The sequence below is a fragment of the Crocodylus porosus genome, unplaced genomic scaffold (genome assembly GCF_001723895.1).
Source record: "Crocodylus porosus isolate Cpor-Errol unplaced genomic scaffold, CroPor_comp1, whole genome shotgun sequence".
Lineage (NCBI taxonomy): Eukaryota > Metazoa > Chordata > Crocodylia > Crocodylidae > Crocodylus > Crocodylus porosus.
Window position 1 is genome coordinate 26,004,959 of NW_017728909.1, and position 22,918 is coordinate 26,027,876.

Below are 22,918 nucleotides of genomic sequence, written 5' to 3' on the forward strand. Positions count from 1 at the left end.
CATTCATAGAAAAGACCATGCCTTTAAATCCTCTTTTTCTTTTAGATTTCAAATTTCCATCACGTAGCAAAACACTTTTTTTCATCCGCATCTCATAAGATTAGTATGAATACTTATCTCTCTTATGGGCCCAATACCATTGTCCATGCCTTTATGACCCCAATATTAGATTACTTTAATGTGCTCTACCTGGGCTGTTGTTGAAACCCACTCAGAAGGTTGATGCTTGGCTAGCTGGAGGTGTCGACTTTGTTTGTACACAAAAATATTCACAATCTGTCTGTGGATATCTACAGGCTGGAATCGATTTGGAGTCTGACTTTTGGGTATGAAAACAGAGAACAAGTCAACAGACTATAACAGTGGTACTCACCTTTTTAGACTCAAGGCACCCCTTGGAAAATGCCAGTTCTTCACTTTCAGTTGCTTTTTTGACTACGGAAAAACAACAAAAGAAATTCTTCTGGTGCATAGAAAGCTAACAGTTCAAAATGTTTTTAACATTATGGATCACTATTTGATGCCTCTGGGTTTATCTTGTGAATCATGTTTTCAACCTAACAGTGCTAATATTGTGTGGCTCTTTGCAGCATCTCTGAAAGGAACTCAAGGCATCCTGGTTGAGATTCACTGCTTTAGAGGGAAAGAAAACTAATATTATTGTTCCATGACATCAGTTTCTACTCCTGAATTGTGTCAAACAACTAGTATAGGGAAATTTGCAATGGGATAGGATTTGATGCACATTTTCTACATCAGATAAAATAAATGGTCACCCTCAGGTTGCAAACATGCAAAACATATAGGTATGCAAATATTTTATTTTACAAAATGCAAATTACTTCAGTTTTTTTCCTTATCTGCTTCACTTTAGACTTAACTTGATCTTAAGGTCATTTACTTCTCATGCTGAATATTCCCCAATGAATCAATTACATGATGCAATTATTTGCTGCTGTGGATTAAAATCAATGCAGAAAACGTATTATATTTATATTTTTTGCAGACAGCATTCAACTTTGCCTCTCTTATTCATGGTCAAAATCAAAGCTTAACACCAAAATCCCAGTAAGCTGGATGCATTAAATTTAGGATGCTATTTGATTTGCTTTAGAGTATATTAATATACACTTAGCCCCCAAAAATACATACAATTTTTTAAAAATGCCATTTTTTAAAGTATAGCGATTATTTTAAGACTTATTTATACAGTTATATCATAGACAATCCTTAAAAAATTCTGGCCAGAAAGAAATAATTAATAACTAACAGTTAAAATATATATTTAACTGTTAGTTATATAGGAAGATGTACAGCAAGCAAAGTTTAAAATGAGAGGAAATTGATTATACTAAAACCTATCCAGGCACATATAGAAAAGATTGAGAAATGTAAATATTAACAATCTAACAAGCAATCAGATAATATAAGCATGTACATCAGAGTCTATGAAAATATGGATATTTTTTAAATGCCAGACTGCACATTGCCCATAACTAATTATTCAGCGTCATAAACTAAATATCTGGGGACTTACCCTAAAATCCAAGAGGCCAAAAAGTGTTCTCTGCTTCTGAATAGTAGATTTATAGATATAATTTTATACATCCTTCCTGCAAGTTTATTTCACCTGGTAGTAAAAAACAGTAGTAAAACATTTATGACTCAAGCTTTCTTCTTTTATTCTTGAAAGAAATATTTTCTCTACGTTATTTCTTGTGTGTATAATCTCTTGTTTCTGACTATTTTGTGAAAATATTAGGTATCAGTCCACTTCAAAAAATACAAGAAATATTATGAGAGTTAACTGATGTTCCATATAGTTTAGATTTACAGCAATGATAATAATACAGTTAGAGAAAAACATACATTCTTAACTGCCTTCACTTGACTTCAAAGAGAGTAGAATGAGGCTATGAACTTATCAGCTCTGTGCATAAAATTATTTCCCCAAACTTGTGATTCACTTCCAGGCTGGGGGCCTACAGGAAGAACAAGGTTCAGACCTGTAAACTAGCCTTTAGTTTATCATATTTTCATTTAATATTTTGTTTTTAGAACTTCTATGATCTTTCTCCTTTTTGGACATCATGCATGTAAGGTGTGATGAATTTTTGTATATTGAATTGCTTTGTATAAACATACATGAACCCTCATTCTTGTACCTACATGGAGCCCCAAAATAGAGACAATGAATCACTGTTATCTAGCTTGTGTGCAACAGATTACAGGATTGTGAGGGGTCTTACTTTGTACAAGTTAATACAGAGTAATAATTGGTGTAGATGAATGAAAAATAACTGTTTTCTAATTAAAGAGCTTAAATTTGTATATCATAACTTTCAAAGCAAGCACTGCCTCAAATAATTAATAACTTTTCTGATACAGATAATAATATAATAAAAATGACTGCTTTCCTAAGTAGTACTCTGATTAAGTAGTAATACTAATTGATTAAACATGGCTGATGAAGTATGAAAAAAGGGCCAGTCTCAATCTTAGTTAAGCTTATGGTAGAAATCTAACAGAGGCACAGGGGCGCATTTTATTACCGTGCCATTTACACTAGATAGCCACACTTGATGTTGGAAAGACATGATACTAAAAAATAAAGTTGCATTTAGTGCAAAGCACTTTATTCCATTCTATAACTGACTTTTTAATCATGGAGGTAATTATTAAAACCATTTAGAGATTCCATCACTTGAATCTTGTCAGTAATACAGTTAGAAAGTAGACTGAGGTAGGTATTACACCTGGCCCTGTGTCCACGTGCTAAATTTATGGTTTTCCTTATTCCTACTTTTCTCCCTGCCTGCACAAAAAATACTACATAAATAAAAGGGGAAGCTGATGCACCCTGATTCTCCATGCTTAAAATTACAACAACATCTCAGCTGATTTGCATTAAGAATGTGTGCAACAATATGAAGTCCTGGGGCCTAAAGATCAACAAGTTCCATATTTTGCCAACAGACAAGGATTCATAGAATTAACTGTGTACAAGCAACTATACAAAGGACTGCTACATTCATAAACTAAACCATATGAAAGCACAGGCAAGAGTGTACTCCTCTTACCTTCCAGTTAAGCATTTGTAGACAAAGGGCCTAATAATGCTTCAATTCTGCTAGCATGAGTAGCTCTAGTGAACAGTAAGGTTAAACACATGGGTATCTGCAGAACTCAGGATCAGATGTTATTTTTAATAATAGCAGTCAACAAATTTTAGAGAGAAATGTGGCTTAAATTGACCATGCCTATAAAAAGTACATATAGATTTATTCATATAAAATTAGCATATTTGGAACTAAACTGCAATATTCTCTAATCACATCTCCCTCAGTCTGCACCCAGAAGCACAAGGAGTCTTAGAATGGATTTTGAGTCATCATTTTCCACTCCAGCATTATGAACTAGATCATTTTATTAATTTAAAGAGACGCATTTGAGCCTGTGGTAGCCACAGAACACACAAGTGACACAGAAGCCAGGCAGGATTCAAGTGCACAGATGCAGGACCAGTGCTCAGGTCTCTAAGAACTCCCTTACGGAAATGAGGTCCATCCAGAGCTGACAGGAACACACCACCATATTCCCAACTACTTGCTGTCTTCGTGGCTCAGTCCTGCAGTCTTTACACATCCTAGATGCCAGTCTGATCGTATGGTGTTTCCCTGAGGAAGGCTGGGTAGGAACTATAAAAATGGCAGAAAAGGAGGAGGTTAATGCAACGTGTAAGAAGGAGCCTTGGCTGCCATGCCAGGCTGGGATCATTCACAGCCCATTTTACCTGAAGAGAAAAACAGCAGCGTCCAGATTAGGGAAGTCCCATTCTGCAGCGTTCCTTCACAGCCCCAGTGCTGGCTTCCAGGAGATCTACCAACAAGCATTTCAGCTTCCAAGGAAGGACCCTTCACCTCAGCATATTTTTTTTAATTCCCCCATATTCACTCAAGAAAGCTGGTTTTAAAAATCATTCAAATTCAGTGAGTAATCGCTTGACCCAGGACCACTTTCAGCAGCGGGCGTTTCAGATCCGGTGACATCAAGCCTCTTAAAACACGCAAGAAAAAACAGGACAATTTAAGTTCCAGCAAGTGTCCCGGGTCTGGCAGCTCCACTCACTGCGCGGGGGAAGACGACTTTCCTCGGGGATTCACGGTCAGGCTCCTCTCCAAGTCCCTGCAAGTCGTCCTCAGAAGAAAAATCCTCCCTCAAATGGTCCCTCTTCACGCGCCGCCAGCTGTCTTCCTCCCGGTGCAGGCCCGGGCGCAGACTCCACTCCCAGGCAGCAGCTCGGAAGGGGAAAAGAAAGAGAAACTCGGAGGCAGAAGCAGGGGTGTGGACAGGGCCACCGCCCGCAGCGAAGAGCCGCGGCCCGGGCAGGGGCGGCCGCTGCGCGGGGCAGGGCGGGGAGCGGCGCGGCGGAAGCGGGGCTCCCTCCCTCCCTGCCTGCCTGAGCGAGCGAGCGAGGAGGAGGCAGCGGCGGCGGCAGCAGAAGGAAGGGGGAGGCTGTTGGTGTTTGGCGCCGGTGGAGGGAGTCATTCCTGCAGCTGCACTTCCGGTCGGCATTTTGTTCTGAGAGGGAGAGAGACACACAGGATCCTTCCCCCTCCTCCTCCGCTCCCCCCGCTCGGTACGGCGGCCCGGCGCGGTGTGCGCCTCGGAACCGGTTCGGCCCGGCTCGGCCCAGCTCGGCCTGGCCCGGCCCAGCCGTGTTGATGTTGTGAAGCAGGCTCAGGGGGAAGGGATTTGTCTCGGCCGCTCACCCCCCGGCTCTACATGTTCGCTGCACTGAGGAGGAGACGGAAGAGGAGCCAGCCCCCCTCCCGGCCCGGATTATTGTTGTTATATTATCTCCCCTCCTCCTCCTGCTCCGCGGCGGCGGCGGCCCAGCAGCGGCGGCGTCTCCTCTGAGGAGGGAGGGGGGCGGATTTCTCTCCCCCTCTCTCGGATTCTCGTTGGATTCAGACGCCGATTTGCTCAGGTAATCTCCCCCTCCTTGTCTCCCCTTCCCCTCCCTGCGCTCTCCAGCAGCGGCCCGGGCCTCCCAGCCCTGGCGGCCCGGTGTTGCCGGGAGCAGGGGGGATTCGCTCTTCTCCGGGAAGCGGCGAGTAAGTGACGAGCGGAGGGGTTTATTTCGTCTCCCCCCGCTCCTGCTGCCCCGGGGTGGGCGGCGGAGATCGGCTCGTCCCGGGCTGCCGGGAGGCGCAGGCCCGGTGGAGGGCGCAGGCCCGCCGGCCAGCGCCTTCACTCCAGCTCGGGGATTAGAGAGGCGAAGCGGCTTCTCCGTGACAGGCCTCAACCCGGGGAGCAGCAGCGGCAGGAGGAGGAAACAATGCAATTAGCAGCAAACGTGCCCTGATCCTTTGCCATATTTACAACTTCTCTAGGGCCGGGGGGACGGTCCCAGCGCAGACAGCCCTCCGCGAAGTGGGAGAGCGGTGTGAGGAGCCGGGAAGGAGAGACAATGTAAATACCCAGAAACAAATAGAGCCATTATCCTCCCCGGGATCTTCTCCTGGCACAAACTCCAGGGTGAACCTTCAGAAGTTAATGAGACTAAATTTGTGTTCTTTAAAGAATGAATTTCTGAATTCCCTACCAATTGATTAGTGTGGCAATGGCCAAGTTTATTTATAGCCTAAAACTAGCTCTTGTGGAATGATTGACACAAGGTGAGCACCTGCAGCCCCCAGGAAATACACATGGACAAATGTTTGAGATTGGTTACTAATGCAATCTCTACGTTTATATGCTCAGTACATTACGTAAATATTAATATAGAAGAAATCCAGGGTTATGCTTTCTAATAAACTGAAGAAAAGGGAAAGGGGTTTTACAAAGTGTAGAACTATGACATTTCGGGGATCAAGGTAAAGATGGGCCTTGCCCATATTTTAAGGATCAAGATGCATTAAAATTGCTGAAAAGTAAAGAATGTTAAAAAGTACAATCTTTTCTTGTCAGGACAGACCACTTTGAGGACCTGGGATTGTTATTGGCTGTTTGTGTCCCTGATATTTGAATATGTAATTAGGTGTCATCTTAACAGGTCAGATGTGTCTGTAAATGGCTGGTGATTAAGTATCCCTTTTAATAAATAAATGGTAGCAAACTTAAGAGTAGAGTAAACCTTGGATTTCTGTGTGTTGGAGTTAAAAATAGTGTTGAAAATCTTAGTAAATTTAAAGTAAATACTGTTAACTGATTAAAAAATATATATTTCCAGTTCAGCTGTACAGTTAGAGGGGAATTTAGCCTAATTCTGCTGTTGTAATACAAAGTTTCATATTTAATATTGAAAGGAAATTTATAAGTGGCTAAAGTGTAGCAACCTAGCCCCACTATTTTGTAGTGAGTTTTTTTTTTTTTTTTTTTTTTTTTTTTAGTTGTTTAGTGAGATCTCTGGTAACAGTGTGTTGCTAATGTGTCTATAAAAGTAACTTTTTGGTGTTTTGTGCTCAGGGTCTTACTTATAAAGGATGTACTATCTTGCCTCTAAGCGTCCCAATACGTGTTTAAAGGGTGAAGTTAATATAGCTGTCACGTAGAAGGCGTGTTTTTAATGCTGTAAATCCGTGTAGTAGTCAGTAGCGTGTCCGTGATTTGTATTGGTCAGGGAGCAGTTTGAATTTTAAAAAGCCTGAAGATCCTGCTGAGCCCCAGCCCCGGCCTCCCTCCCTCCCACTAATCTCCCATTCCTGTCTTTGTGCTGCCTGGTCCTGTTAGACACTGTTTGCAACAGGGCCTCAGGCCTACATGCATGGAGGGGAACCATTTACACTCTGAAAAAGCAGCTTTTATTTTTAAACTTTATGAATTGCAGAGGGAGCCGCGAGTGTCTCTAATTGTCCCTCTCTGTGTGTGCAACTGAATCGCTGTTTTCTTTTGGGCAATAGCATGTGTGGAGGCCAAGTGTAGCAGTAGTTTACAGGAAAAGAAAGGACTGTGTAGAAATAGTAGTAGCACTTGGGTAGTTTTCATCATCAGGAAGCGACATTAGTTGTAGTGTTTCTTTCCTTGTTTGCTTAAAACAGGTCTTTAGTATGTGCAAAAATTTAGTTTCTGTTAGACCATGTTGATTTGTGCACTTCAGATTTTAAGGATGTTTGCTTTAAGTATGCAAGATGAGCTGGAATTGAGGTGTTGTAGTTCCTGTCAAGTCTTTCCCATAATATGTTCAGTGGCCTTTAAAATTTTTTTTAAAAACTTGCATTTCTACATATTTTTATCTTGTGTATGTAAAATAAGAGACACTTACAGACATGTTTTAATTTTAGCTGTGTATTTGTGTTTTGGGCTTATTTTTTCTTTAAGACACATGCAGTGTTGTAGATTAAATCTGAATTATCTGGTTCATCATTGGCTACTTAGTGATAAGTTTCTTAGGCTCAGAAAAATACATTTAAATGTCTGAAAATATTTTAAAAACTCACTTCTTAGCAAAGTGTGTAGAGTAAGATTTTTCTTTTTTTGGTATGAAACAAAACAAAAACTAGGGGAAAACCAGAAGTATTTACATTTCATGCCTGCTTGATGGTAGGAGATTACATACATGTCCAAGAAAACATCTAAGTGAAATATATGTATGACCAAAAAGAAAATGTCTTTAAAAAGAAGATAAATGCAGGTATTTAAATAAAGTGTATTAACAGAACATCTGTTAAATAAAAAGAAATGCAAAACTCTAGAACTCTTTGTTCAGAGATGATACCAACTAAGAAATCGCAAAAAAGCCCCACAGAACCCCAAATTGTTTGTTGTTTTGTTTTTTGGTGTTTTTTTGGTTTACATTTGTATTATTTGCAAGACTTCTAAGGTTATTCTGCCTGAAATAAAAGGAAGAGAAAAATATATTTTTTAAGATTGTCTGTTTGTTTTGTGCATTTGATAACGCACTGTGTATTGTAGTTTATTTCCCATGTTTGGTCAGGTTTTTTCCTTTTCTCATTTTTGTGGTCTTATATCAAGTGTGATTTCCAGGAGAAAAATGGCAAGGAGTTTGAAGGAGAGGAGATATATATTCTGAAACTGCCTTTGGTGGTGGTGGTTTTGTGGTTTTAATTACCTGGAGCTCAAGTCAGTGGTATAACACTACCATGAATTATTGTTTGCTTACCTTTCAGATTTTTTAAACTTCAGTATGGTTTATGTAACTGTGAAAGTAAAACATAATTACAGAAACAAAAGTCTAGCAGGATATTCAGTTTTTGGTCCCAATCCCGCAATTGGTTTAAATGCATACTGACCCTTGCACCCATGTGTTGTCCCAGTGACCTCATTAGGACTCTGTTGGGTATAATGCCTACAGGGATCTAATTGCAGGATCAAGGCATTAGATGGTAATTTCTTCGGTCATGTTTTCTGTATATGTATGATGATTGGGACAATGCAATCTTGATCCTGATTGGGTCTTCAGGAACTAGTCTGAGCCACATATTGAAATGAGAAAGCTCTTGGTGCAGCTTAAGATGCAGAAAGCTATTAAGTTAGACACTTGCGCATATTTTGTAATACCAAAGTGATGACATTGAATTTCTATTCCAGGGTATACCAGAAACAAACAAAAATCAGTGGGAAATTATTACCACTTCAGAAAGAGGAATTTTTTTTTTTACATTTTCAGTTTGTAAAAGCAGAGAAGAAAAGTATTAAGTCTAAAAGTTCAGTTAAGTCATCTTATTTTAGGGAGTGGATCTGCTGGGTACATGGTCTTTGTGCACATGTATGTTTGCATTTGGTTAGTAGTAATTGACATAAATGTTCAGTTAAGCAATGCAAGACTCTGGTATGATGACTTCAGATTTAAGTGTGTGGGAAGAGGGGGTGGGAGAAGTGGGAAAGATTAACCAGTATTAGAATAGCTATTTTGTTTCACAGAATGTGAAACCACAGAAAAACATTGTAGCATCTAGTGGCTGAAAGAATTGGCAGTTTGAATCTGATACTGTTTGGTTTGAATCTTGTGCTTCCCATTTCTTTATTAGAAAACTTACTATTCAGGTTAGCTCCTGATTTGGATGATGAAACAAACATGACAGTTCAACTTGTAGAGACATCTACAAGGGTATTATTGATATGGGTTCTCTGTGGAAACACCTTGCATAAAAGATGACCCTTTTAATCATCAAGAAACCCTTTTAAGAGGTAATTATTAAAGGCCTGTACTCTGAAGACTTAGTGCTCTATTTAGTTAAATTTGTCTCTCTTTATTTCCTTTAGAGTTAAAAACAGCACAGTCTTGAAGAGGCAAAGCCTAACTGCACTCTCCAAATGCTTGTAGAGGACCCTGTTATGTTAGAACTGGTGCCCTTTTGCTGTACAAGGGGGTCAGAACTGGGGGAGGGGAGCAGGGTTTGAGAAGCTTGTGTGGGAACTATGCAGAATCTACAGTCCCTCTCACCTTGCTCCCACACTTAGCTAAGGAAAATCCCAGCAGCAGGGGAGAAGATTTTATCTTAAATGTACACATAAAATTATGTATCTTGTTGATATTGCAAACTGATTTAACATGAACAGGGCAACTTTAATTGAGGCCAATCTCTCAAGAAAAGAAAAATGCTTGAATTAGCATATCTTTCATGCTAAATGTGAGATTTGAGTACAGAGCCTTAAAAATAGATCTGGAAGCATTTCATTATATTTCTATCAATATATGAGGTAAATTAGCTGTGTGTGTTGTTTCTTAGGGCTTATTCCTCCATAGATTCCAGAGAGTTTTCTGAAAGAGGGCCAGTCAGTCAGTCATAGGTTTTCAGAATAATTGCAGAATATTGGTAAGTTCTTATGTGAAAATTGTTTGCATGCATGCACGCACAGCCCACACAAACCAAATTAAAACAACACTCAAAGAAATAGGAAAGAAAATTAAGGTTGCTCAAGGGGACCTTAATCCAGCCCTCTTGTATGTGCATCATGTCTTTATACCTTATTATGTATATTTTTCCCACAGCATCCTTGTCTTGCTCAGTGCACAGGTTGGACAGTGCTTATTAGCTAGCAATACATATAGCAACATGGTAAAAAAAATATTTTTATCTGTATCTTATTCAGTTTGTAACCCTTTGCTTTTCATATACCTGTTTGTTTTTAATTATGCTATCCAAATCCTGCACTGAATATGGGATTGTTTTCTCATGGGCTTTTCTATAACGCTTATTACTGAAGTAGCTCAATGTTTCACAAACTGTAAAGAATTCAGCCTCTCTGCCCCTATGAGGTTATAACGTATCACTTCCACTTGATAGTTGGAGTCTAGAAGCACAGAAATACAAAAATAATAAAAAAGTTTCTGTGCATCTTGGACATCCCATTTGAGATGACAGGTGCCTGATTTTTCAGTACCATATATTTTTATGCCACTTAATATGTTTAAAACACAGTTCCCTTTGATTTCACTTGCAGTTATGAGTGGCAATTGTGAGAATTTTTACAAGTGAGGCTCAAGGTATTACGACCTATACACAGAGTGAATGTCATGTAATTAATGGCAACACCTGAAAATTTGGTTTAAATGATATATATGTCCAGTATCACAAAGGAACTCTGATAGAGGAAGGGATAGAATCTAGTTCTCCAGGGTGGCACAGCACCACCTGTAAGTTGTGAAGTTCCAAACTTTATTAACAGAAGTGAGTGAGAAATGGTTTTCTTTTCCTGTAAAACTTCTGATATCTAAAAAAAATTGTTTCATTGTGGTGCAATTTTTTTTTGAAGTTTATTATTAGCAACCAGAAACAGAAAAACAGACGGACTCCTACCCCACAAAATCTAATAGGTTAGTGCATCGGAGATGTTTTGGAACTGGATTCAAATTACTGCTGTCCTGATTTGAAGTAGGAACTTGAAACTGTATCCCACATGAATGAACTGACTGTCAACTATTGTCTGTGCCGGCGTGCCTCTTCCTGTGTCTCTTAGCCCCGCTCCTACATGTTATATTTATGCCATGATTAATATGTTAATTGCAGCATAAATGGAAAGGGTGCTACACGTACACCCTATTTACACTGCCATAAAATGATAAACAAGCTGTAGAAGTGTTCCATGTATAATATAGAACATTGTTATGGCTAGTTGTATGGCACATTAAACTTAACATGTGGCCAGGATTGATTATCAGCTGATTGTTGGCCTGGGTTCAGGACTACAGTGGGGTCTGGAGCCACCCCCTGTGCGGCCCTGACCTCGGGAGCACTGATCAGCTGATTGACAGCCCCAGACTAAGGTAGGCAGCAGGGAGCTAAAGGCCTTCTCTTCTGGGAACTTTAAACCCAGCACTCATAATTTTGTGGACAGGCTACTGGATGTGGGGAATCAGAGGCTTCCAGTGGGGGAGACGAAGAGCTTCCCCACCTGGAACTTTAAACTGGTCCAGACCTGTGCCCAGAGCTTTCCAGGGTGGGACTAACAATCAGCTGATTGTCAGCCTGCCACCCTGGTTTCAACTTGCCTGTGCAGGGGGAACCTAGGATTGTGATCTAGAGTAGATATAGTTTGGTGGCTGCATCACTACTTGGAGTGTAGGAGACCCACATTCAAATATCTGTGATGTCATCCTAGATGTATGCCTTAGTCACTGGGCTATTAGCTGCTCAGTGCAGAAGGGAGAAGTGCTTTATGTTTAAAACCAGATATTCCTTTCTGAAGCTAAGGAGCCTTTTCTGATGAAAATGTTGCCAAGATTGGCATTTTTCCCATAAAAGACTTCAGTTTTGACAAAGTAGAATTTTTGGGTGAAATGTTTTGTATCAGATAATTCCAAACTAGCTTATATTCACTATACACTTTTCCACTTCCTCAGCTTCCTTCAAGCTAAGATCCTACAGGCAGGAATCTCATTTACTAAATGATTCTGATTGATTTCCAGAACATCATTTTTCATATTGTATACTCTGAATGAGGGTAGGGATCATGTGGGGACTGAAATTCAAAACCGTGGCATAATTCATAACAGGGCTGAATTAGGATGGCATAGTTGACCTTAATTCTGGCATTTTAATGTATCAATGCTTTGCATCTTTAACCTTATTTTATAGTAGTGGTATTAATACACTATTTATTAAGCCTTTAAAAAAAACAAACTAAAGAAGAAAATGCCATTTTGTGAAAGGAGCTTGACTACCATCTCTTTCTGGTAGGGTTTGATCCTTTAGATTCACAGCACAGACCTCTATTACTCATGCTAATGGAATAGCTGGTATCAGTAATAGGCAGTTACCAATGCTGACTGGAGGGAGTGAGATTGTTATGAAACCTAGTGGCAAAAATGTGTAGTTTGTTTGGCAGCAGTGGAATGCTCTATCAGAAATTCAGGATTCTAGTCCAAGTTCTGGAAGGGATTGTCCCTTAGTGGTTACAAACATCTTTACCCCTGTCTTGTTTTTTTTAGTCAAGGCAGATAGAAGAGGAGCAAAAAGAATCTGTCTGCCTGGATGCCTACAAAGAGAGCATTAAGATAATGCTACAATCAAACTTGTTCTTGTTAGGTGTCACAGCAACCTTGAAAGCCAGGGGAAGGAAGCTGGAGGATGTTGGGAGAATCCTGCTGCCTGACTGACAAAACTTCAGTGAGCATATGAAGATTTCAGTTTCCAGAAACTTAAAACTTAAGCAGTTTGGAAGGGTTTTTGCTGTACCTGTCTGACTCAGGGATGACCCTTTCCCTACTCGCCCACAATGTCAGATTCTTGTTTCAAAGCTTGGAATTGATACAGCTTCTCAGATGATGGCAAAGCTTTTTTTTAATATTGGCAAAATAATGTATTTTTCTCTAAACTTATTCTCAGTAACAGCTGATCCATTTTAGAGAAAAAAAAAATCCAAGACAGTTCAGCTTGAAGGCATGGAAAATTTTAGCCCAAATGATAAAAGTTTGGCAAAGTTGTAAGCAATTGAAAATGGGTTGTAACTGAAGTTTTGGCCAAATTTATAATAAATGTTGCTACTGCTTCTGTCCATAATTATGTGCAGGGCTGTGAGCACCGCCTACTGAGGTTTCTTGAACACATCCCATTAGAAGCACTGTTTTTCATTTCTTATTAATTTGCCAAACTCTAATCATTTGGACCACAATTTCTGCACTGGATGTCTGTCTTAAAACTCTCTTGAAAAACTTTAAATAGTCGATTTTCTTTTTTTATTAGATGAGTCTAGGGAAAATATTATTTTGTTCTTGTGAAAAGGCTGCTTTTCTTTGAGTAGCATTATCACCCCCGTTATTTGGAGTAAGGATTTGTGTCGGGTGCCATAGAAGGCACATCCCTATGAAAATCTGACCAAATTTGGTCATGCTTTGAAAAAGTCAGTGCTCGCATGCTCCAACTTTGATTTTAGCAGCTCAAATTGAAAATTCTTTGCAGACTGAGCAAGACTTTCTTTCTTGTACTTGTAGTGTTGGTTATGTCTGGATCTGGCACTATGCACCTGAATGGGAAGCAAAGAGATACCTCTGCTAGGTCAAGGCAAAATCTGCTGCCTGACTCAACTGTAGAGGGAACAAAAGGTGGATCAGTGGTAGGGAAGCAGATTGGAACAAAGAACCTCTGTGAAAGGCCTGGACCCAGCATTTGGGATGTGGAGTGAGTGAAGGCTGGAGAGGGAAATGGGTGACTGGGTCCATTTTTGATTGGGTAAAGGTGGTAGAGGAGGGGAAACTGGAAGACATTGGGTGAGAAATTGAGGAAACAGGCTGCTGAAATTGGATGAGTATGGAGAAAAGTCGGGGCCTGAAGCTAGGGGAGGGAGGCATATCCTCAGGGGCACAGAGGAGAGAGACTAGATGAGATGGAGTAGAAGACTTTGCCTCAGAGCACAATCCTCTCCAGATCCTGGAGTGGAATATGAAATCTCTTACTCTTGCTATTCCTGCACCATCATCACATTGTTGGAATTACTGGGGCAACATTTAACTGTTGAAACCATGAGGCCATCTTCTCTCTCTGCTATTCCCTGCCTCATTCACTTAACATTCTACAACTTTTGCTACCATGTGAAATGAGTCCAACAGACAATAGCATCCTTTACTATGCTGTCTTGGTGGATCCTTAAAGCAGGTCCACCCCACTCCCTGAATGATAAAAAGAGTTCAGTAAGAAAAATGGTATGTGATCTTGTATTTGGAAACTGTTAAAATGCATAGGCATGTGGCATTGAATTAAGGCTGTATAGGCTTTTGAGCACTTGACTTTTGACACCTTAATCTTTTCACAGATTTTTTTGGGTGGGCATAATATAAAATAGCTGTGATTTGATTTATTGACAGTGTTAGTTGTATGTGTTGAAGTAAAGTCTCTGTTAACTTTGCTGTATTTTGGTGGCTTGTTTGAATGTCGCTTCCTCAAACATAATTAACAATGTGTATATATTACGTATACCTGTGCATATGACTATAACTTGTTTTTAAGCCCTGCCACCTAAATAAACTACCATAATACAATAAGATAAACCTAATTTTAGTCTTGACTGTCATAACACACGAAATTCTGGGATTAGATCCAAAGAAGGACCTAAGCATTGTGATGCTGAGTTGTAGTGCCTTGCTTCCAGGATGGAGTCCGCAGTTCTGAATTGGGTATCTAGGGTCCTAGCCCAATTCTTGGCACCTCAGAACAGAATTCACGAGAGTTCACTGCTGAGCTCTGATGTTTGCTAAAGCTAATTGAAAGGAAGTGTTAGAGGGCGTGTCTTATTCTGTCCTCCCAGAAACTTTGCTCCCATGGGCATATGCAGCTTGGCAACCTATAGCCTGTAGGCTAGATCTGGCCTGTGGAACTATTGGATCCAGCCTGTATATGTAGGGCTTAGGCAGTATTTGACAATAGGGGGCTTCATCTTCAGGTGCTTTCACCATGCTGTCATGGGGACGGGTGCCAACTGTGGGTGGGTCTTAGCACCCTCCCTCTTGGCTCTGATCTGGTTGTGGGTCATTCTGACTCTCGGCCAGAAAATGTTGCCTACTCATGCTTTAGTCAATACAATTTAAATTAAAAATAAATGTTGAAATATGCTTATTTCACATGTGGAATCACTAGCTTTAAACACTTATAAATATATTTGCTTAAAATACTTATTTGTATAACAAAGTTGAAAGAATTCTGATCTGTTGGATAAGAATAGTTGTAGTTTATTAGACTTCAATGCCTGTAAATATTCTTTTTTTCTTGGATTTGATAGTATCAGTATTTTTAAGCTGCTGTTGTTCAGCATGTAGTTTAACAAAATGAAGAATGCAGTTCCCATGTTGCTATTGTAGTGGTGGTTTAAAAAAAAAAAACTCTGAAAAGTGACCCTGTAAAATAGCATCTGTGGGGCTCTGTATTTATATCAGTGATTTGCAGATTAAACATGTTCAGTTTACAAATAGAAATCATGTATTCCAACTTCCAACCCTGCAAACTTAGCTTAGCCTCTGATGGCCAAGCTGGATTCTTTCCATCATGTGCATCATCGTGATTAATAAAGAGTCTGCAGGCCAAATTAGGCCCACAATTTAACCCATGTGAATTCATTGTTGTCAGACAGAGCTTTCAGTGATACGTATGTAAATACATTGCTCTAAGTAGGGGTGTACAGGTGGAGCTGATAGGAATATAAAAATAAACAGAATAGCTTAGTAGAATGGTATAGAATTCTCAGAGTAGTTTTAGGCTTGTGACCCTGCAAATCCCACAGGATTAAAATATGGTAAAGTATTCAGAAGTTACAAATATGAAGACACAGTGGAAAAGATCTATTAAGAAAGTTCTTGTGTAATCACGTTACAGACTAGACTCATGCTGTAACTCCAGTGCCACTTTAACTTCTCTGTGCTGGTTATACAACAATATTATATAGAACAGAGTATGTGTTTAATTTGGTTTTTGTTACAATTGTTAAACATTTTATCACTTATTCAGGGATTTTTTTTTCTTGCTGAAATCATGTCTTTCCTTGAGCAACTGTAAGCTGATAAAATATAAAGATAACTTCCCAGTGGCTGTAATACCTTTAAAATAACTTTGAATGCTGATTAATCTGCTAACTTTCAAAATTTTAACCATGTGTGAGAACGTCATCTTAAAGTTGTACCACTATTTTCTTTCTTTAATGCTTTATGGTATTTATTTAACACTCTCAGATAGTAGCTTCTTATAATTTTAAGTGATTTTAAATTTGCCTGTGTGTGTGTGTGTGTGTGTGTGTATGTGTATGTATACACATGCATGTGAACTGCGTACTCTTATTACATGGGCACTGAAAAAGGGAAGACCCATACTTCAAAACCTGCCTTAAAATCTTGTGCAGAAGTCATAACTACTTACTTAACATGATGCCATGCCAACTTACAGAGGCATAAAAATAGTCCTGTACAGAAGATCTAAGGGAGGAGGTGTGATATGAAGAAATGTTAAGAGTAATCAGGGATCAGGGGAGCCGATATTTTTTAAAATGAAAACCTGGAAAAAAGCATGTAAATTTAACTAAGGTGGTGAGAGCCTGTGTAGCAATAATTTGTTTATTAGCACAGATTGATGTGGCAAGACCTAAATATTTCAGTATGTGCCAAAGCATGTAGGCAGTGATGTCCATCCAGTGGTCTGAGAAGGCTACTTATAGCCCTTAGGCTCTAATTTGTGGCCTTTGCTGGCAACTGATTTCAAGTTGGGGGAGGGGGGGGGAAAGGGATTTTGAATGAAGATTTGGTCCTTGAGTCATACATACTCTGTGATTATTTTTTAAGATGAAGAGTTTGAATCTGTGGAAACAAGGTGAGAGAGGCTGTTTCAACTGCAGTGCTAGGAACAGCTCCGGTGTTAACTATTGCAGTGGTCTCCAAACTTTTTTGATCGCACACACCTATCAGTAAAAAAATTTTGAGCACCCCCCCCCAGTATATGTATATTTATATAAATATACATATAAATAGAAGTTCTAATATTTTCTTCCCACACCTCAATGGATCATCTTGTGTGCCCCCTGGAGGCCACTGGTCTGTTGTATCATGGAGATGAAGTTGGAAGAGTAAAGTTTTAATTTCATAGCTAAAGAGCAGGTAGGGTATTATTTGGCTCTGTCTGAACCTAGCAAAGGATTATTGCCCCTTTCATATGATCAACCAACACAGTTCAGGAAAGGGCAAAAAGAGGGGAAGCTAAGAGCTCAGCAACTATTGTGCTAGTCATGATATGAGAGAGAAAAAAATAGGTCTGGAAGGGACCTCTAGATATCTAGTCCTGCCCTCAAAATTGGGTTGAAGTAGTGCGAGAATTGTTCTATCCTGATCCAGCTCAGGTGGATATGGTCTTCACAGCACCGTGTCAAATGAGGACAGTTGCAGCGCTTCATACCTTGACCATTGTTGCTTTCAACACCCAACATGATCTCTGTTCTAGTGTCTTCTGCGAGTGCAGTAGCAGCCAACTATATTAGTACAGTACTCTACCCTGCGAATTCTCCATATTAGAGGAATTCCAGTATAGAGCAAACACATGGCTTTTGTTTCCAGAATCGCTGAGAATCTGCCCCAGATCACCCTGTGACTTTTGTGATATAATACTAGGCCCTCATGATAAAAAAGAGATGGTTGTATTTGGCTTTCATCTCAAAGAAGAATGCAAAAACATTTTGACCAATTTGTGCTATGGGTAGCTCGCTCTTCCTTATATATGTGAAATAGCGGGGAAAACAAGGCTTTGCATACCATATCCATTTTTTTCCTTTTACTTTTCAGTACTTGATTGTAGTCAGTTACCCCACAACTTTCCTTTATCTCCTAACTGGATAACTTGTAGACTTGTATACATACAAGACATTTTTTTTTAGTAAACATTTGAGTTTCAGATGTTTCAAAGTAGGGTTGCAGTATTGTTATAGCTGTGATGGTCCAGGAAGTGTGCGAGAGGAAGAGACAGATGCAAGCTGAGCTAAATAGTTTTTTGGTTTTAGACACCTTTTAAATGCAAAGAGGAGATTTGTCCCATATATAACTGCAAATTAGTAATTTTTTATATGGAATACTTATGTCTTCAGATTACTTTAAATATTGAATTCTGTATTTTTCAGAATCTGGTTATGTTGCAACATTGAGATTGACCATCCATCTTTTTATAAAGAATACATGCTTGCTCTATTTAAAACAGTGCTTTTCAAACTTTGTAAAATTTAGCCATCCCTGGATAGACTTGAGGCACCCTGGATAGACTTAAGGCACCCCTCAGAAAATGCCAGCTCTTATTTATCACTTCTTTTTTTAACCACAGAAAAATAATAGAGCAGGTTTTCTGTTGCAAAAACTCAAAGGCAACAACTATGGATTTCTATTTGAAATGTCTGGATTTATCTTGTAAATGATGTTGTAAACCTGACATTGTGCTAACACTGAGTGGCACCCTGTGGCAGCCTTGAAAGGATCTCCCAGCATCCCACAGAGCTGTGGCACCCTGGTTGAGAATCACTGATTTAAAGTTTCAAGCTATAGGAATAGTGTTGCATGCATGGAAGCAAATTTAAAACTAAATAATTGAAACAGGATGAATTACTGTTTGGAAAGAACCATACTGATAAATTACCATTATACCACTTGTGAGGTGGTAATTCCGAGCCCTTCAATTATAAATCTCTGCTTGTTTGTAAAAGTTTACTTTGGCCTGAAGCTTGGCATCTTTGGTAATTTTTCATTTTCAGGACTATAAACTAAATTTAAGATACTTTCACACACTTGCATAGTTAAACCTTTCTGAAAGCTCAAAAGTAACTCTTGGGTCTTGATGTATACTATTTTTTTCTTAAAAATGCATACGTTTTTTAAAAGTTGTTCTGCATATGGCATAGTATTTCATTCAAGTAGACTGAAACTTGTAAAAATGCACTTTTCAGTATCTGGGTCCACTTTCTGGATGATTTTATTTTTCATCCAAATAAGTGCAATGTATAAATGCTGCATACTGCTGGTTTTATTTTTGTGGTGATTATTATACTTAATGCTTCTGAAGCACATGCCCCTGCCTAGTGGTGCTGCCTAACTCTTCTAATAAAAAGCTTGTTACCTAATGTCTGAGCATAATTAAGGGCCCAAACTGGTTTTGGCTTCTGTGATTATAGGATCTAAAGTGATAAGGAGTGGACATACACAAGATAGTTATCACTTTGTATGAGTACCCTGCATAGTAGCACATGGAAGATGTGGAGAGTGTCTAGGACAGGGGCAGGCAAAATATGCCCTGCAGGCTGGATCCAGCCCACCAGGCCATTCTATCTGGCCCACAGAGCCCCTAAAAAATTTAGGAAATTAATATTTTATTTGCCCCAGCTCCCTGTCAAAGCTGGCTGGAGACAGGGGCAGTAGGACCCACAGGAAGCCCTCAGCAGACTTGTAGGCTTGAGTAGCCCAGCCCTGCCCATCCCCAGCCAGTTCCCTGTTTTCCTGTCCCCACCCTGCTCCAGCACCACCTGGCTGTGGCTCCTGGCTGCATCCCCAGACCAGGGCACATGGGATCATGCTGGTAGGGGTGTGTATGTATATCCATGTGCATGTTGGCAGGCATAGAGGGTGTGTGTGTGTGTGTGTGTGTGTGTGTGTGTGTGTGTGTGTGTGTGTGTGTGTGTGTGTGTGTGTGTGTGTGTCTCTCTCTGCAGGCACAGGGCAGTGTGTGTGTATGTGTTCATAGGGTGAGTCCCACATACCTCCCTTCATACACATGCACCTACGCCTCCCCTTACACTGCTATACACAAACCCGGCACCCTCCCCCTATGCCCACTCACACCCCACGTACCCACACATCCACAGCCCCCCACAAACCTTTACCCACCCCCCACAATATACAAGAATAAGACTTCATTTAAGCTAGTGTACAGTCACCTCTGCATACACTACACAAATGCATTAAATCAGGACAAAACCATGTTTTTAAATCAAAGTAATGAATGTTGTAGATGATCACTTTTTAGAATATAATTTGGTATTTTTCTGGTTCTGAGATGGCAAAACCCCTTGCTGAAAGGAGTACTTCTGGGGGCAAGGGGAGGGACTTATGGTGGCAAAGGTTAGGGGGTGGGACTTCTGGTCACAAGATGTCAACCAGGGGGTGGGGCACCTGTCAAGGGGCGGGGCTACCCATGTGACCCTTGACAGCTTGGCAGAACTTGGCAAGCGACCATCCACCCAAAATAATTGCCTGCCCCTGGTCTAGGGATTGGATAGAGCAGGGCTGGGAGCATTCTGTGCAAGCTATCCCATCCTGATTCCATGGAACTAATGTAGCTGTCCTAGAGGGAGGTCCTTGCCCTTCAGGGAAGATTTGCTTCTCTGTGTCTCAGTGTCTGAGCTGCCCTGGCTACTCAATCTAAGTTGGTACTGCCTATCTCATTCTAAGACTTTATTCGTCTGGCTGCATTTTAAACTATAAGTTTGATTTGATAGCTGCACTTATAGAGTGAATCTTAATTTGTTTTTAAGTTTACAAATACAGTAAATAACTTCAGAAGTTTACAGTTAAAGTTGTGGTAGCAACCAAATAATCTATTCACAAGTGTGTGAAAGGTACTATATGCTTATTTTATGCTTGGAGTTCCTTAATTATTTTGAAATGTTTCACTGATTAACTTATGGCCAATATTTTAACATTCCAAACAATGACTAGTTTAAATACAATTAACAATATGCTGATATACTAATGATAGAAAAGCTGCCACAGTAAATTTGTTCGTTCTTGGAGGATGTAGCTCTAAGTATCTGCTCAAAATCAGACCATTGCTTTGCAGTCATACTTTTTTCGTAATACAAATGAGGACTCCTAGATCAAGAAATCCACTGCATTTCATATATTGCACACTATGTACAATGCAAACTATCCAAACTTTAATATATTGGGTCCTCTAGGATATTCCCAGTATACATTTAAAACATAATGGGCCTGTCTACATGTGCACTTTAATGCACTGTAGCCTATTTTACTGTACATAATAGCATCGTGGCAAAAACCATGCTAATACACTGATGCAAAGTAAAATTGGGCTACTGTGCATTGTGTCACTTAAAGTCTATGCTTTTGCTACTGTGCATTAGGGCAGCTTAATGCGCATTGAGTTAAAACCTCACATTAGAGGTACTAAATACCCAGTAGAAAAAAGCACATTAATAAATGTGTAGACGCAGTCACTTAAGGTGTTAAACCAGTATTACTTTTAATGAAGGTTCTCTGACACTAGTATGATTTGATCTGGTCACACTTTGTTTCCTATGTCGTACAAAAAACCTTAGTGCCCCAAATCTGCAGTAAAATAGTAGCATATTAAAAATCTTAATACCACTAATCCCAGATTTAAAGAATAGTATATTCATCCAGCGGAATTCTTTTTGTATCTAGTATATATAAGAAAGATGCAACCAGTGACAAAACGTAACAATCTTGTTGTGTAAGTTATCTGCAGTTAACTGTATTCTTCTAGTGGGGTGGCAAAAAGTGAACTTTATCTTCTTGGTTGTTATGGGAGTATCATTTTAAATGTAGAATTCCATACTTGAATATAGTACAGGGCAGAAACTTGTAAATATTCATTGCAGCCTGAGTAAATGGGATAGGTGAGATTCTAGATGGATGAGTTGGGTTTACCCATTGCTTCTAATATCTCTAATGTAGAGTGCTTGAGTTTCAAGTAATCCAATAGAATATGCACAACTAACAAGTTTGTAGGTCACTCTCTGACTCATAGAAGCTGGATAGCCCTGCTGCAAAGTGGCTACACACCCTATAGGCTGTAACACTGTGAGCCACAGGCCCCCTGAGCCCCATACTGTTTACCTTGCTTGCCCCCTGCTGCACCATGTGTATGGATTACCTAGCCTCACCCTCAGATCCCCCACTGCACTTCAGCCTGTGTTGCATCAGCCCACCCCTTGGGATAGCAAAGGAAATGGAAGCTAGGGAAGGGAGAGGGAGCCTAAGTAAAAGCTGTTGTAGCCAGAGCAACGTGGGGAGTGGCAGCAGGGTGGGAGTCCAGGGGCAGCAAATTAACCTTATGTAGCCCATGGGCTGTCAGTGTAGTGTTGTCTAGTGTGTGTTCTTATGTTCTGAATTTTTTTTCCCTTTGACAGCATTTCAGTATAGCCTGGTTATAGGTAAAAATATCCAAAAGTAAGGTAAGCATGAAGGAGTTGATTTGGTTGAATAGTTTCCTCATATTTTCTTTCTTATCTTTAAAGCAACTGGAAGTTTTCGGCAGATTCAGAGCGATTCAGATGTTTCAAGGTAGCAAAGTAAATAACTTTCTGCATGTGTTTAATTGTTTGGCTAGTTAATTGTACTTTGTTGTATTTGATTTAGACTCTTTAAAATCTGTGAATTTTTGCCTGATGGTGTATAAGTGCTTATAATTACTATGTAGACAGTCTTATAAATTGATATACATCGGGGGTGGGCAAAATATGGCCCACAGGCCAGATCCAGCCCACCAGGCCATTCTATCTGGCCCATGGGGCCCCTCTGAAATTTAGAGAACGATTACCTGCTGCTGTTGGTAGCTGCCTGTCAAAGCTGACAAGGCACCAGTGGCAGGAGGAAGCAGTGACATGCCCGGCCCTGCTGCCGCTGCCTCCCCCCCCCGCGCCCTAACACCTCAGCCCCCAACCGGAAGCTTCTGCCTAGCAGAGGCTTATGGCCTGGTGACCATGAGGCTGTTCCCCCACCCTCCTTCTGTCCAAGACAGTTTCAGATAAGAATGGGGGTGCGGGAGGAACACTAGCAATTGCCCCACTCCATGAGGGCCGGGCCATGCTGGACTGTCTCCATGCTGTGCCATGTGGTCCTGGCCGTGCAGCTGGGAACCGCATCCTGCCGATGCCAGAGCCAGCCCACCCTTGCCAGCATCAACCTGTTCCTGGCTGCATGGCTGGGACCAAATAGTGCAGCATGGAGCCAGCCCCACTGTACCCA

The 22,918-nt window shown here is 40.3% G+C and overlaps 1 protein-coding gene and 1 long non-coding RNA gene across 5 annotated transcripts in view; one reads left to right on the top strand and one right to left on the bottom strand.

The window, feature by feature from the left end:
* Positions 1-396: 396 nt before the first annotated feature.
* Positions 397-4,626, bottom strand: LOC109307842. The gene is made up of 4 exons (XR_002100372.1): positions 3,794-4,626; positions 3,553-3,698; positions 1,538-1,630; positions 397-435 (listed from the first exon to the last, which is right to left on the bottom strand). It is a non-coding gene; the product is annotated as an uncharacterized LOC109307842 (long non-coding RNA).
* A 31-nt stretch (positions 4,627-4,657) lies between these two features.
* The window catches only part of NIPBL (NIPBL, cohesin loading factor), a 215,942-nt gene continuing 197,681 nt past the window's right edge, over positions 4,658-22,918 (top strand). For 2 of the 4 annotated variants that reach the window (XM_019531968.1, XM_019531970.1), the window contains exon 1: positions 4,660-4,990. The gene's annotated coding sequence lies outside the window, so the exon portion shown is untranslated. Of the gene's footprint in view, positions 4,991-22,918 lie in introns of all 4 variants that reach the window. The other 2 variants (XM_019531969.1, XM_019531971.1) reach the window with 2 other exon arrangements.